This window comes from Leopardus geoffroyi (genome assembly GCF_018350155.1).
Source record: "Leopardus geoffroyi isolate Oge1 chromosome D3 unlocalized genomic scaffold, O.geoffroyi_Oge1_pat1.0 chrD3_random_Un_scaffold_48, whole genome shotgun sequence".
NCBI lineage: Eukaryota > Metazoa > Chordata > Mammalia > Carnivora > Felidae > Leopardus > Leopardus geoffroyi.
In genome coordinates this window covers 35755-48213 of record NW_025543560.1, presented here as the reverse complement: position 1 = coordinate 48213, position 12459 = coordinate 35755, and the positions used below count along the sequence as shown (strand labels likewise).

Here is a 12459-nt window from a genome sequence, read left to right as displayed (position 1 = left end):
CTGAGCGACAGGGATCTTGTGCCAGAGCCTCACGAGTTGGCCTGGTGGTGGCTGCCAGCCCCCGGTGCGGGCAGACCCTCCCGCCTGCCACACTGGCTGGTGTAAGACTCAGCACTGGGTCTGAGCTTCGGGAGAAGCAGCCTAGTGGGTCCCAGGGGCTGAGACGATGGGGAAGGATGCAGCCCTGGGCACTTCTTGGGACCTTGAGAGGACAGCAGCAGGACAGGAAAGCCCACACAGAGGATGGAAGCGGAGCGGAGACTGGGTGGAAAGCACGCGCCTGCACACACATGCGCACACGCACACACTCCAGTCTCCTGGGGTCCTGGAGGAAGAGCAGCCCCAGCCGGCCCTGACCGTGGAAGAGTCGCCCTGCCCTGTTGGCCTATCGCCTGGGCCCCCGGCTGCACTGATTCCGGGGCCGCTACCCTAGGGTCTGGGCACTTGGCCCTCCTGTGGAGGACACCCCTGTCCTGAACTTCCACTTCCAGCTGTGGTATTCTATCAGCTGGTTTCCACACTACTACTTCCACGGGGCAGAAGTGCCTTCATGGCCCCGAGCACCAGAGAAAACCACGGCAGCCACTTCTCAAGTCAATGGCAGCTTATGCTCACGAGTCTTTATTGGCAGTGGGAAACGCTCCACTACTGCCTTGAAAGCCAGCAATAAATAATACCGTGATAAAAATAGTTCAAAGTAGACGGTGCCTACTCTGTCATACAATCAGGAAGTTCACAAAAGATTAATAGAAAAACACAGGGAAACTGTCAAACGTCCAATGAGAAGCAGAAACGACATGTAAAGAGACATGTCGTTTCTATCTCTGTCCCAGCTGCATAAGAAATAAGGCACCATGATCTGAGCACATTCCTTGGTGGCTTTTCTATATGCCACCTCAAAATGATAAGTTACGTTGGCTACTGGTATAACCTGAAATGGCTGTCTCCTCAAAATCTACACGTGGAGATGGGGCGCCTGGGTGGCTCAGTCACTGAAGCGTCCGACTTCAGCTCAGGTCATGATCTCACAGTTCGTGAGTTCGAGCCCCACGTCGGGCCCCGTGCTGACAGACAGCTCAGAGCCTGGAGCCTGCTTCGGATTCTGTGTCTTCTCCTGTCTCTGCAGCATCCATGCTCATGCTCTGTCTCTCTCTCTGTCTTTCAATAATAAAGAAACGTAAAAAAATTAAATAAAATCTACAAATGGAGAATGAGGTCCACTCCTTAAACTTGTTTACAAACAAATCTGAACAGCTGGTTTCCGTAAGAACAATAAGGCCTTTATTAGAGTTGCACTACATTGTTTCCAGGACCTTGCATCTTGCTCTGTGCCGAGCACCCAGCGCCCTGGCCCGAGGTGGGAGACCAGCGCACCCTGATCGGTCCTCTGAGAGTTCTGCTGCCAGGGGTCTGAGTTTCGGGTTGGGGGTGAGAAGGGGGCGGGCAGGGTTTCGGGGAAGAGGTGGCCAGGTTGCCCCACCCCGGCTCTCTGGGGCCTCAGCTCCCAGGTTGTGCGGGTCACTCCAGGCAAACTGCCCAGGCGCCCAGGGACCAGGCTCAGAAACAGCATACCGGCCCTGGGAGATTTTCACAGTGTTTCAATCAGCTTTCCACTCCAAGTTTCTTTAGCTGATGGCTAACACCAGATATTTTTAATGTGTCCACACTGCAAAGAAAGCATTTCTTGCTAGAAAAAGTGTAGTTAAGGTCAGTCATTAAAATACAACGACAATTGCTGCAAATTAAGTCTGATTATATCAAAACCATGGTTGTAGAGCTAAGGGACATTCGTAAAGGATAATGCAGGCTGTGTCGCGGTGATTTTACAAACGTGGTAAAATCCTTTTCTCTGTCAGGGTTTCTTAACAAACAATTACACAATGATAATTACAATACACGCACAGGTTATAAAAGCCCTGTATTTGTCGTAGGATTTATACCTACAACCGTGATAGTACATACACTTGAAAGACTAAACTGAGATATAAGAACATCAATTGATTCCAAAGGGTATTTATAGCCCGGATATACATGAAAGTAAGGAACTCTCTATAGGGAGTGACAAATTTACAGAAATGTACGAAACATTAAATGCTAAATGAGTTTCTCTATCTCATTCACGAATTTTGCAGTAATTAAATACTGTAATACAATATCTCAGGGTCCATATAACAAGGATTAACAGATGAAAGATCTGGTTGAATTTTCAAATGTAGTCACCGCTGGGCTCTGCGTGCTGCAAGACCATCGGTAGAAGCAGTGTGGGTAAACTGCAAGATAAAGGAAAGAATCAGTCTTAAGACATCAGCCCGAGAAGCACCTTCCAGGGCCCCAGGTGGGGCCTAGCGCGTGCCCCCCCTCCCCAAAGACCTTCCTGGCTGAAGAGATTTGAGAATCTAGAGAAAATATGAAGCATTCTGCATTACCAATGAGAATTATTCGACTGAGTTCATACTGGCTTAAGACTGAAAGTTACCAAATTAAAAAAAAAAACAAGATGAAGGAATCAATCAACTATTCTTTTTTTTTTTTCAGGATTTTAAGTAATCTCCACTCCAAAATGGGGCTCAAACTCACTACCCTAAGTTCAAGGGTCATAGGCTCCACCTGGCCTCCAGCCAGGAGCTCCCAACAATCAAACACTGTGGCTGAGACAGGAAAACAGGATGAGAGCAGAACAAAGCCCACCCCTCGAGGCCCTCAGAGCAGGGAGAAGAGGGCTGGGCTCCGGGGCCCACACCCGAAATCTCCATGTTCAAACTCAGCCCCTCAGAGGGCAATGTGCTTCCGCTTTTAAAAGCTAATCTCTCAACTGAGAGGCCACCAGCGTCACTCACGTGAGGACTAGAATCCTCTTGGGCCTGGTTCATTCAAGAAGGTGTGCGTAAAACAAGCCAGCCAGGGCCTGCTGACCTAGGAGCTCCACCAGACCAGGCAGAGGCCAGTGCCACTTGCTCCCGAACGACCGGGAAGGTCAGCTCAGACCTGGAAAATCTCCTACTGCTCCGACAGCAATCCTGCCTGCCTCCCACAAAAGACATTAGCAGACACTGAAGCCAAATTTCTTTTTTTACGAAAAGAGTGGAAATACAGTTTTCTCCGGAAAAACTGAGAACACACCAACACACAAACACCAGAATCGTCTTAGCAGGTGTAGAGAAGCTCGTGTGTGTGTGTGTGTGTGTGTGTGTGTGTGTGTATGTGTATGTGTGTGTGAGTCTGTCTATGTGCATCTGCGTGTCTGTGTATTTCTGAAAGTCCCTAAGTGAGCCTGGTGCGGCCGTCCTGGCTCACGTGGACATTGCGCAGACAGGACACAGGGTGTCCGACTGTGGCCTGCATGGACGGTGCCCTCTACTCACCAACAGGAGGCGTCGGCAGGATTAAGACATGACTGGCTGAATCCAGCCTCTGTGGTGCAGATACCATGCCTGCTCCAAGCAACACAAGGGGCAGCGTGCAAATGCAGCATGCGGTTAGTCTTCAAATAGCACATGAGGGCACAAATACAGCCACACACATTCTAAACCACAGCAGCAACCACTGAGGGCTCCCGGGGCACTTCTGAGTGGGGTTCTCTCCACCCGCAAGCAGCCGGGGGAGTCCCCGGGAGTTCACTCTCAAATAGCAACGGGGCAGTAGAGGCCATGAAAACACTTTCGCCGTGTCCATCTGCCATCTTGTGAAAGAGGGGCCAGGGCTGCCCATCACATACGTAGCTCTGCAAGTGTCTCTCTGAGGCTGGTCCAACGCTCTGAGGACACCCACGATGCCTAGTTGTAGTAGTTGAGAGAATACGCTCATATTCCATCAGATAGAAAAGTTAAAAAAAATCTCTTTCACTGTGACACTTTGATAAGCAGAAGTGAGGAGTAACCTTAGATCATTTGAGCCTGAGCATGCCACAGCACCTGAACGCCTAGTTACATATTCAGTCGGCCATTCTCCATCAGTGTTCACATTCCAACCCAAGAGCCTCCCATACCTCCGCCAAGAGGCTGGGGCAGAGCAGCACGTCACATACAGACCGGCAGCATCTTCTTTGGCTGCATAGAGGACAGAGAGGAAGTGACCCAGAAGTCTGCAGGGAGAGTCTCTGCTGACCCAGCCGGTAAGTCAAGAGCGTCTGGATCTACACTGCTATCTCCAAGAAGGTGCCCTCCTAAAGCTTCTATCATCATCCTGGGAAATTACAGGACACATTGTGAAATAAAAACCAAAAATATATACCAAGGTTACCAGCCCTTTAAAATGACCTCACTCTGCAAGTGTGTTTACAGCTGTTTACCCCCATTCCGGACAGCCATTGGGGGCCCCCTGCCCAGACGGCTGCCCCAGGCGGCAAAGGGCGGCAGGGCCATATTTGTGCCAGGACCCTGACCGGGCACAAGTCAGGACAGTCCTGGGCTGACTGGACCTGCCGCACTGTCTTTGTGCAATCACCTTCCTGCTATAGAAGATACTACCTTTGGGTTTTCCAAACAGTCTTTAAGCTGCGGACAGTGCTACACGCTAGGACAGTCCCACCGCACCCTTTCACGTGTCCTATTCTCGTCACACTCGAGTGTTCTTATGGCAATGAAGACAGTCTTAAGTAGTGGTGTGGGACTAAATCAGTCCTGGTGTTGTAGAAGGAGAAATCAACACTTTGTGTCTTTTTAAATAAACGACTGTAACCTTCCCCCAGAGCACAGGGCCCTGGACTGCAGAGAGACCTCCGGCCGCCCCCAGACACAACTTACAGGCTCTATTGCCAGGCTGCCGTCAACGTGTTATGATGTGAAAAATATTTCTCAAGACTATCAAAAGTCAAATACCAAAAGGAAAGAAACCAAACTCCTCACCTCTGTTAAAATATTGGTTTCTCAATAGCTCATTGGTTTGGTTTTTTTTTTAAGTTTTTGCAGGTACATTTATTTATTTTTGAGAGAGACAGAAACAGTATGAGTTGTGGAAGGGCAGAGAGCTAGGGAGAGAGAGAATCCCAAGCAGAATCCCCATTGTCACCGCTGAGCCCAATGGGAGGCTCAAACTCACGAAGTGTGAGATCATGACCTGAGCTGAAAGCAAGACTCAGACACTGAAATGATTGAGCTACCAGGCGCCCCTGTTTGTTAGATTTTCAGAGAGAGAGGGAGAGAGAGAGAGAGAGAGAGAGAGAGAGAACGATTGTGTGTGAGTGAGAGAGGGGCAGATAGAAAGGGTGACAGAGGACCCAAAGCAGGCTCCACGCAGACAGCAGCCAGCCCAATGCTGGCCTCAGACTCACAAGCAGTGTGATCATGACCTGAGCCAAAGTCAGACACTTAACCAACTGAGCCACACAGGCGCCCCAAAGCTCATTTGTTAATAAATTAAGAGCTAAGCTTAACTTGTAAGGTAAAATTATCTCCACATTTGGGAGAGTAGTCTGGTACATGATTCCTACAAACATAATAATCTACGTTCCTTTTTTTTTTTTTTTTTTTTAAGATTTTACTTTTAAGAAATCTCTACCCCCAACACAGGGCTCAAAGTCACAACCCAGAGATTATGAGTCACGCTGTCCTCCGACTCAGCCAGCTAGGCACCCCCAAATATAATACTTAACAGTTAACGCAAATTTAGATATCATTAGGCTGAAAACTTATTTCACCGACCCTTTGGTCAGTCCCCATGACCAAAAGGTGCTTCAACTACCATTGCAAGATAGCACGAGCGTGAAATCACGAGCCAACACCCCAAAAGTTATGTCAATCTAAAGGATGACAACATATTGCAATTGCGTCGAAACCAAGACTTCAAACTCAAAACAATACCCATTGAATCCTAACTGTCTATTTTCTTTTTTTTTTAATTTTTTTTAACATTTATTTATTTTTGAGACAGAGAGAGACCGAGCATGAATGGGGGAGGGTCAGAGAGAGAGGGAGACACAGAATCCGAAACAGGCTCCAGGCTCTGAGCTGTCAGCACAGAGCCCGATGTGGGGCTTGAACTCACGGACCACGAGATCATGACCTGAGCTGAAGTCGGACTCTTAACCGACTGAACCACCCAGGCGCCCCCTAACAGTGTATTTTCAAGAAGAGATGTTAATGTGGAGTCCATTAATGGGCTTGATTTACTTATCTTTGAGAGGGAGAGAGACAGCATGAGCAGGGGAGGGGCAGAGAGAGATGGAGAGAGAGAATCCCAAGCAGACTCCACGTCGTCGGCACGGAGCCCGACTTGGGGCTCGACGCCACCAACTATGACATCATGACCTGAGCCCAAAGCAAGGGTCGAGCGCCGAATCATCTGAGCCCCCCAGGAAGCCCACAGGAACGGGCCTTTGGGGAGAGGGGTCCAGGCTCTCCGGGAAATTAGACAAGGGTGCCGTGGAGGGGGATTTGCAGTGGGGACACTGAGGGCATTCCCAAAGGCGTTCAGTGTTCTGTAGAAGGATCAAAAGATTCCTGATTCTCCACTGAGCCCATGAGTCAAACAGAATTCCACAGGGAAATCAGAAACAGAAGCCATGAAACTTCCACGTGGCACACGAAGGAAGAGTGTTTCTCTCTCCACATAAGAGCTAAATGCACGCCAGTCTCACGAGCCTGTGAGGGGAAGGGACAGGCAGAGCTCAGGCAGGAGGAGGCAGCACCAAGGACTCCGTGCCGCACAGCACAGACGGGGCTTGGGGACAGAGGACTAGCTGTGCGGTGAAGCTACGCGCTGCCTTGCTCCAATACGGGTTGCAGGGTCTCCAGCAGGAGAGCAGTGGGTTCTGGGTCGGGATCTGCACCAGAAGCGCCAGGGCGGTGACATCGAAGGTCCCATCTGAGGCCGTCAACGTGCCGTGAACTCCACTGTCTACGCGATTGTTGGCATCCTCTTTAAGGCCAATCGATAGGACCCAGCGAATCACTGGGTCCTTCCTCCAAACCAGCACCTCTGCCGACAGTAAACACCCATGGCCACGGTGGCTGCCGAAAGCTCTCTCCATCACATCCACACCCTGTAATGCTGGACAAGGATCTCCGCTGTGTGCCCCAAGCCTATGCTTCAGCTGCACACTCCGGGTGTTCCGGAAAACCTTCCTCCCGTCAGACAACACTGTTGGCCCCGTGCCTGCGCACCTTGTCACTTCAACACAAACGTCTCAGTTCTAATCGCAAAGCCCGCTTTGTGGACTCAGTTGAAAGTCAGAGAGACCTGAAAAGACTCCCCAGCATATTAAGAGACTGTGACGGGACACCTCACGTTCATGCAAAGTAACAAAGGATGCATTTGCTTTAGGAGACATCGAAAAATCACCAGATGATTCACTAGTTACTTCTGGTGAAAGACTGCTTCTGTCAACTGTGAAGAGATTGAAAAGGAAGTACACACTACAGGAAACACATTCACCCAGTTCATTTCCAAGGTCTTTCACTAGGTAAAATAACAGTTGTTCAAACACATGGACACGCTTCAAACACTTACAGATCGTTACCACGTTTCTCTGTTACATACCTTATAATTAAATTATGTATATACACAACGTGTATCACAAAGGTTGGCTTCTGGCTTTTCTTGTGATTCACAATAACTCAATCACAGCTAGGCTATCCTTCAACTGGGCCATCCCCGCTGCCCCTTTTTTTCAAGTTTTTTTTTATTTTTGAGAGAGACACAGACAGAGACAGAGACAGAGACAGAGACACAGCAAGAAAGTGGGGGAGTGGCAGACGAAGGGAGGGAGGGACAGAATCCCACCTAGGCTCCACACTGTCAGCGCAGAAGACGACAAAGGGCTCGAACCCACGGACCGTGACATCATGACCTGAGCTGAAGTCGGAGCCTTAACCGGACGAGCCCTCCAGACGCCCCTCGCTTCTGGATTTTCAATCGGCCCCCAGCACCGAACTCTGCGCTGAGGAACCAGAGTTACAAGCCCACATCCTGGAGGCATGGAAGACTCGTCTGCCTTTTGTGGTCAGTTACTTCCTTCCTCAGCTTTCAGACGCCCAATTCCTTGCTGTGGCTGCGCCCCTCCCGGTTCCAGAACTCTGCCTCCTCCGTGTGGAAAGATGGACGAGCACTGTGACCGCCAGGGACCAGGCCTACTGAGCAGGGTCCTGATTTCCCTCAAGGATTCAATTCTCGACACCACACAAGATTTTCCAATCACCTGCTCCAATGGAAACCTCAGGTGAGTGCTTCCCAGCCTTACAGTTAGAGCCCACTCAAAGGCATTGAGAAATCTGCTGAATTCTGCAGGGAGTAGGCACACGTATGAGGTCTCCTAACCTGTGCCTGACAACACGCATCTCACAGTTAGGACGTAAACAAAGCAGTAACAAGAATCGTGCCATCAAATACGACGTGACCACGGACGTGACTGAGACTCATTCTCCTGAGGCGGACATTGTCAACACTAGGCACCTTCCGTGGAGCCTTCTGGGGCTCTACCTCACCGCCACCTCCCTGAGAACTTCACTCCTCATAGCCCACTGTACCCAGAAGCCTTACCAGAAAGTGTCGGTTAACACATATTTTACAAGTGACGTGTATATGCTGTATTCCTTCATAAAACAAGGTAAATGTGATTAAGAAAACCATAAAGAAGAGAAAATACATTTACAATACTCTACTGGATGGCAACACATAACTTGCATATAAGTGGACCTGATCTTCAAACCCTGGCTGTTCAAGGGTCAACCGTATGTTTCTGGGACTGGCCATGCATGTCCACAGAGACCACAGTATGATCCACTCTCAGACACTGCGTTATACTTACGGTAACACAGAACCCAAGTCAGCGATTTGAACATCTCAGCCCCGGAGAAAGGCACCTACACACACTCTGTGAAACTGCATCAAATGCTGGGGCAAACAACTCACTAAACGCTGTCCTCATATGACCAAGTACTTAAACCATACCTCCTGAAGATGACAAAATAAACGTAGGAAACACAGTGAAATGTTTTGGCCAATTTTGTGACCTCTGGACTTACAAGACATACACATGTCTGAGAGCAGTGGGTGTGAGAGTCAGAGGGCACTACCACGAATCTTAACGTTTTCATTACAGAAAGTATAAGGATGTGGAAGAAAACACACTGGCGACATCTAAGGGACCGAATTTTCCCAGCATGGTTCCAGGAGCAAAAGGCCCTGGAGGCCTTTTTATGTCCGTGGAGGCCATAATACTGCTCTGCCGCTATAGAGTCTATTGAACAAACGAACAGCTACTGCTTTCAAAACAGGTACAGCTGAAAAGTGCTCAGCAAGGTGACAAGAAACACAACGCTTATTTTTTAAAGTTTTTGGTGTTTTTCAGCTTGTCCGCCCAATTTGCTGAGTCCCAGGGCACGCTGGGAAGGGTTTTCAATTCAGTGGCTGCAATTCAGTGGCTGTGGGGAAGCAGAGTGATGAAATGGGAGGTGGGGGGTGTCCACAGCCACGTGAGGTCTCCCGACACGGGGAGGGGTCTGCAGGCAGAGAGACCACGGATCTAGAGGAATGAGGCCAGTAAGACCACCCACACGCTGGAAACACGCAGGGGACACCAACCTGGTCATGCAGGCTCGTCGCTAGTGTGGCTGGGGTGGACCTTTTGTCTTCTGGCGAGCAACCAGCGGATGGATTTGGTGATGCCCTTCTTCTTGGGGGCGTTGTTCAGTGAGTCCTGGCAATTTTTAGTGTTGCTGTCGTTGCTCGAGGGGCCATCCTGAGAGCCCGAGGATCTGGGGGACGCACAGGAGAGCATCTTCCACGCGTGCTCGTCACACGACACACCGCCCCGCGTGATTAGAAGCACAATCCCCCAGCTTCTAGGGAGGGCTGCGCCCTGGGAGCTGACACTCTCTCCCTCCCAAGTATATCTGGAGTCCAAGCGCCCTGGGTTGAGAACGCTCAGCACCCCTCCCTGGCCGTGACCCGGGAGCACGGAGGACATGCACACCTGAGCCACCCCAGGACGTGGTGTGAGTAACAGAGAGGCTGCTGGAGCTGCCTGGTGGGGGTGGGGGGAAGAGAGCATGGCTCCTGACAGCCCCACAGGGCACAGTGCGGCCCAGGGGAGGAGCCCTAGGGAGCATGTCACCCAGGACCCACCGGGAGGAAAAGGGAGGTCTCAGGACGGCTGGTGCGTAGGATCTGAGCAAACGAGGCTGCCCTACAGCCACCAGCATCACAAGACTCTGGTCTTTCCCACCTGCCTTTTGCTCTGCCGGCCACACCCAGGGCACCCAGGCAGGTATCCCAAGAACGCCGTGCACGTAAACTCAGTTCATTGGCCTTTCCTTGGAATCGCTGTTCCGACCCTTTCTCCCCCATGTAGAGATCAAAGGTTTCTCAGAGCTGAAAACCAGCGCACAGGCATGTCTCCTACGATGCCTGTGCCCCTTACTTTGTGGCGTCCCTGATGTCCTCGTGGCTGGCCTTGTGCAGTGCCCCTTGCTGCAGCCTGTCCAAGCTCAGGGACCTCTGGGAAGAAGGAGCTGATGGTACACATCGTGTCCTTGCCACCCTGTCTTGTGACTCCTCCTCCAAAGGCAGCAACTGTGGGGTGCAGAGGAGAGTGACATGAGTTCACCGTGCACCCAGACAGAGGAGCACACAGCCCTGAAATCACAGCCAGCAACTCATTTGAAAAGCTATGAGCTGTGCTTTGTGCAGCGTCCAAAACGCCTTCCTAGGATCGGCCTAACGCCAGGCGAAAGGGTGGATTCGCGTCCGGGCAGTGGGCCCACTGAGACCCCCAGCCCATCTGCACCGAGGGGTGTACCCTCCCCAGGACCTCGCCCCACCAGGAGCCCGGCCACCGAAGGTAGAGGCGGAGACCCAAACCATGTCACCGTACACCACGGCCAGCTGAGAAGGAAGGTGTTTGTTTCCTGACGCCATTCAGGGCAAACCCTGGCGAGCACGGAGCCCTCCCACGCACGATGGTCCAAAGCTCTTTGTTTGGGGGAAGTGGAGGGAGCTTGTGGCCTAATCCACTGTCACTTCTGGTAGCGATGCAAGGCTGGAATCTACGGGGACGTGTGTAAAGTGACAAGGCACCCAACCCCCTGACCCCACACTCGGGTCTGACTTCTGCTTCTCGGGGACATTTCGGTTGATGTTACAAACTGACGGACTCATCTGCAGCTTACAGACAGTCTGCTCGACACGGTGGAGACACAGTGTCCCTTGGCTGCCGTCACGACAAATGAACCCCTTCAGACTCCATTTTTCCTTCTGTGACAGGCTGTGGGTCTGCGGCTATGTGGCTGTGGGCCCTGGAAAGGACCGTGGGGCCACGGACCCACCAGCGTCATGACCCTTGACAGGTCCTGGTGGTGAGGCAGGGCCGGATCTCATGAGACACACGTGTAGGACTGGCGAGACAGGCACAGCCAACTGGGTTCGTACCAGGACCTCCGAAGCTGCGTGGGGCTCGGGACACCCATGGCGGTCAGCACCAAGCCGAGCTGAGCTCAGGGAAGACACAAGCTTAACCAACAGCTCCAGAACACCTGCCTCCTCTCCTGATTTCCTGACAATCATCAGACAACAAAAGGCTACCTTAACAGGCTACAAATTATCCACATAAAACCAAACAGGGTCAGACTCAGTCAACACAAGTAGATTTCATACCCAGGTGGAAGCAAAGATATGGAGAAGACAAACACCAAAAGGGAACAGGACAGGGAGCCACACCAGCGACCAGGCTATGAGGTGAGCAGAGACGGAGGGTTCTGGGAGCACACCCTCCCCTGTGTCACAGCGCAGTCCACGCACAGGCCCCCGCCCAGCACTGGGTCCTGCCAGACTTGTGCCTATGGGCCATTTCAGTCTCAACCAAAACGGGAGGCTCCCGCGAGGCTGGGAAGTGCAACGCCCGTGCTGGCCCTGTCCGCATGGACCTGACACCCACTGCCCGTACACCTAGACTTCATCCCCCAAAACCTCCAAAGAGCCCTCCAAGTAGCCATCAGTGAGCTGCGGGAGCAGGCCGTCCTGCCTGGGTGTTCATCACACGACCCTCTGTTCCTTGAGAAAGTCTTGCTACAGAGGAAAAGGCAGCACGAGCCAGCAGAATGCAGGGCGTGCTCTGTGCCCCGGCGCCGGTGTGAGCTCCTGTTCTCTGAGGACCGTGCACCGATGGGCAGTGTGTGGACACCCCAAGGGCCATGAACCTTTCGCTGTCCTCACTTACCAGGAGAGCAAAGCAGGAAAAAAAGACGGTGATGAAGACACCCCGGTCACAAAACAACCAGTGACCGAACTGGCACTTGAACGCAAGAATTCAACTGAACGGACACACCGTCTGTGCAGCGGAGGGGCTCCCCCAGCTGTCGCCCAGCTCTGTATCAGAGGCACGGCCCTGTCGGCGCATGGCTGGGAAGGTCTGGGATGGGGGTACGGTCCAGGGAGCAAGGCATCCCAGTTAGGAGGCGGACTCTCTGGTCGAGGGTTCCGTCCCGAGGCACGGAGCTTCCCCTGAGAATGGGCACACCCACATCA

At 51.8% G+C, this 12459-nt stretch overlaps 2 long non-coding RNA genes across 2 annotated transcripts; one reads left to right on the top strand and one right to left on the bottom strand.

Moving 5' to 3' along the window:
- The first annotated feature begins 1112 nt into the window (after positions 1-1112).
- On the top strand, positions 1113-8243 carry LOC123595690. Its single transcript, XR_006711303.1, has 3 exons — positions 1113-1382; positions 6526-6530; positions 8231-8243. It is a non-coding gene; the product is annotated as an uncharacterized LOC123595690 (long non-coding RNA).
- LOC123595689 lies at positions 1900-10509 on the bottom strand. The gene is made up of 3 exons (XR_006711302.1): positions 10358-10509; positions 9520-9692; positions 1900-2270 (listed from the first exon to the last, which is right to left on the bottom strand). It is a non-coding gene; the product is annotated as an uncharacterized LOC123595689 (long non-coding RNA).
- Between the last annotated feature and the right edge of the window lie 1950 nt (positions 10510-12459).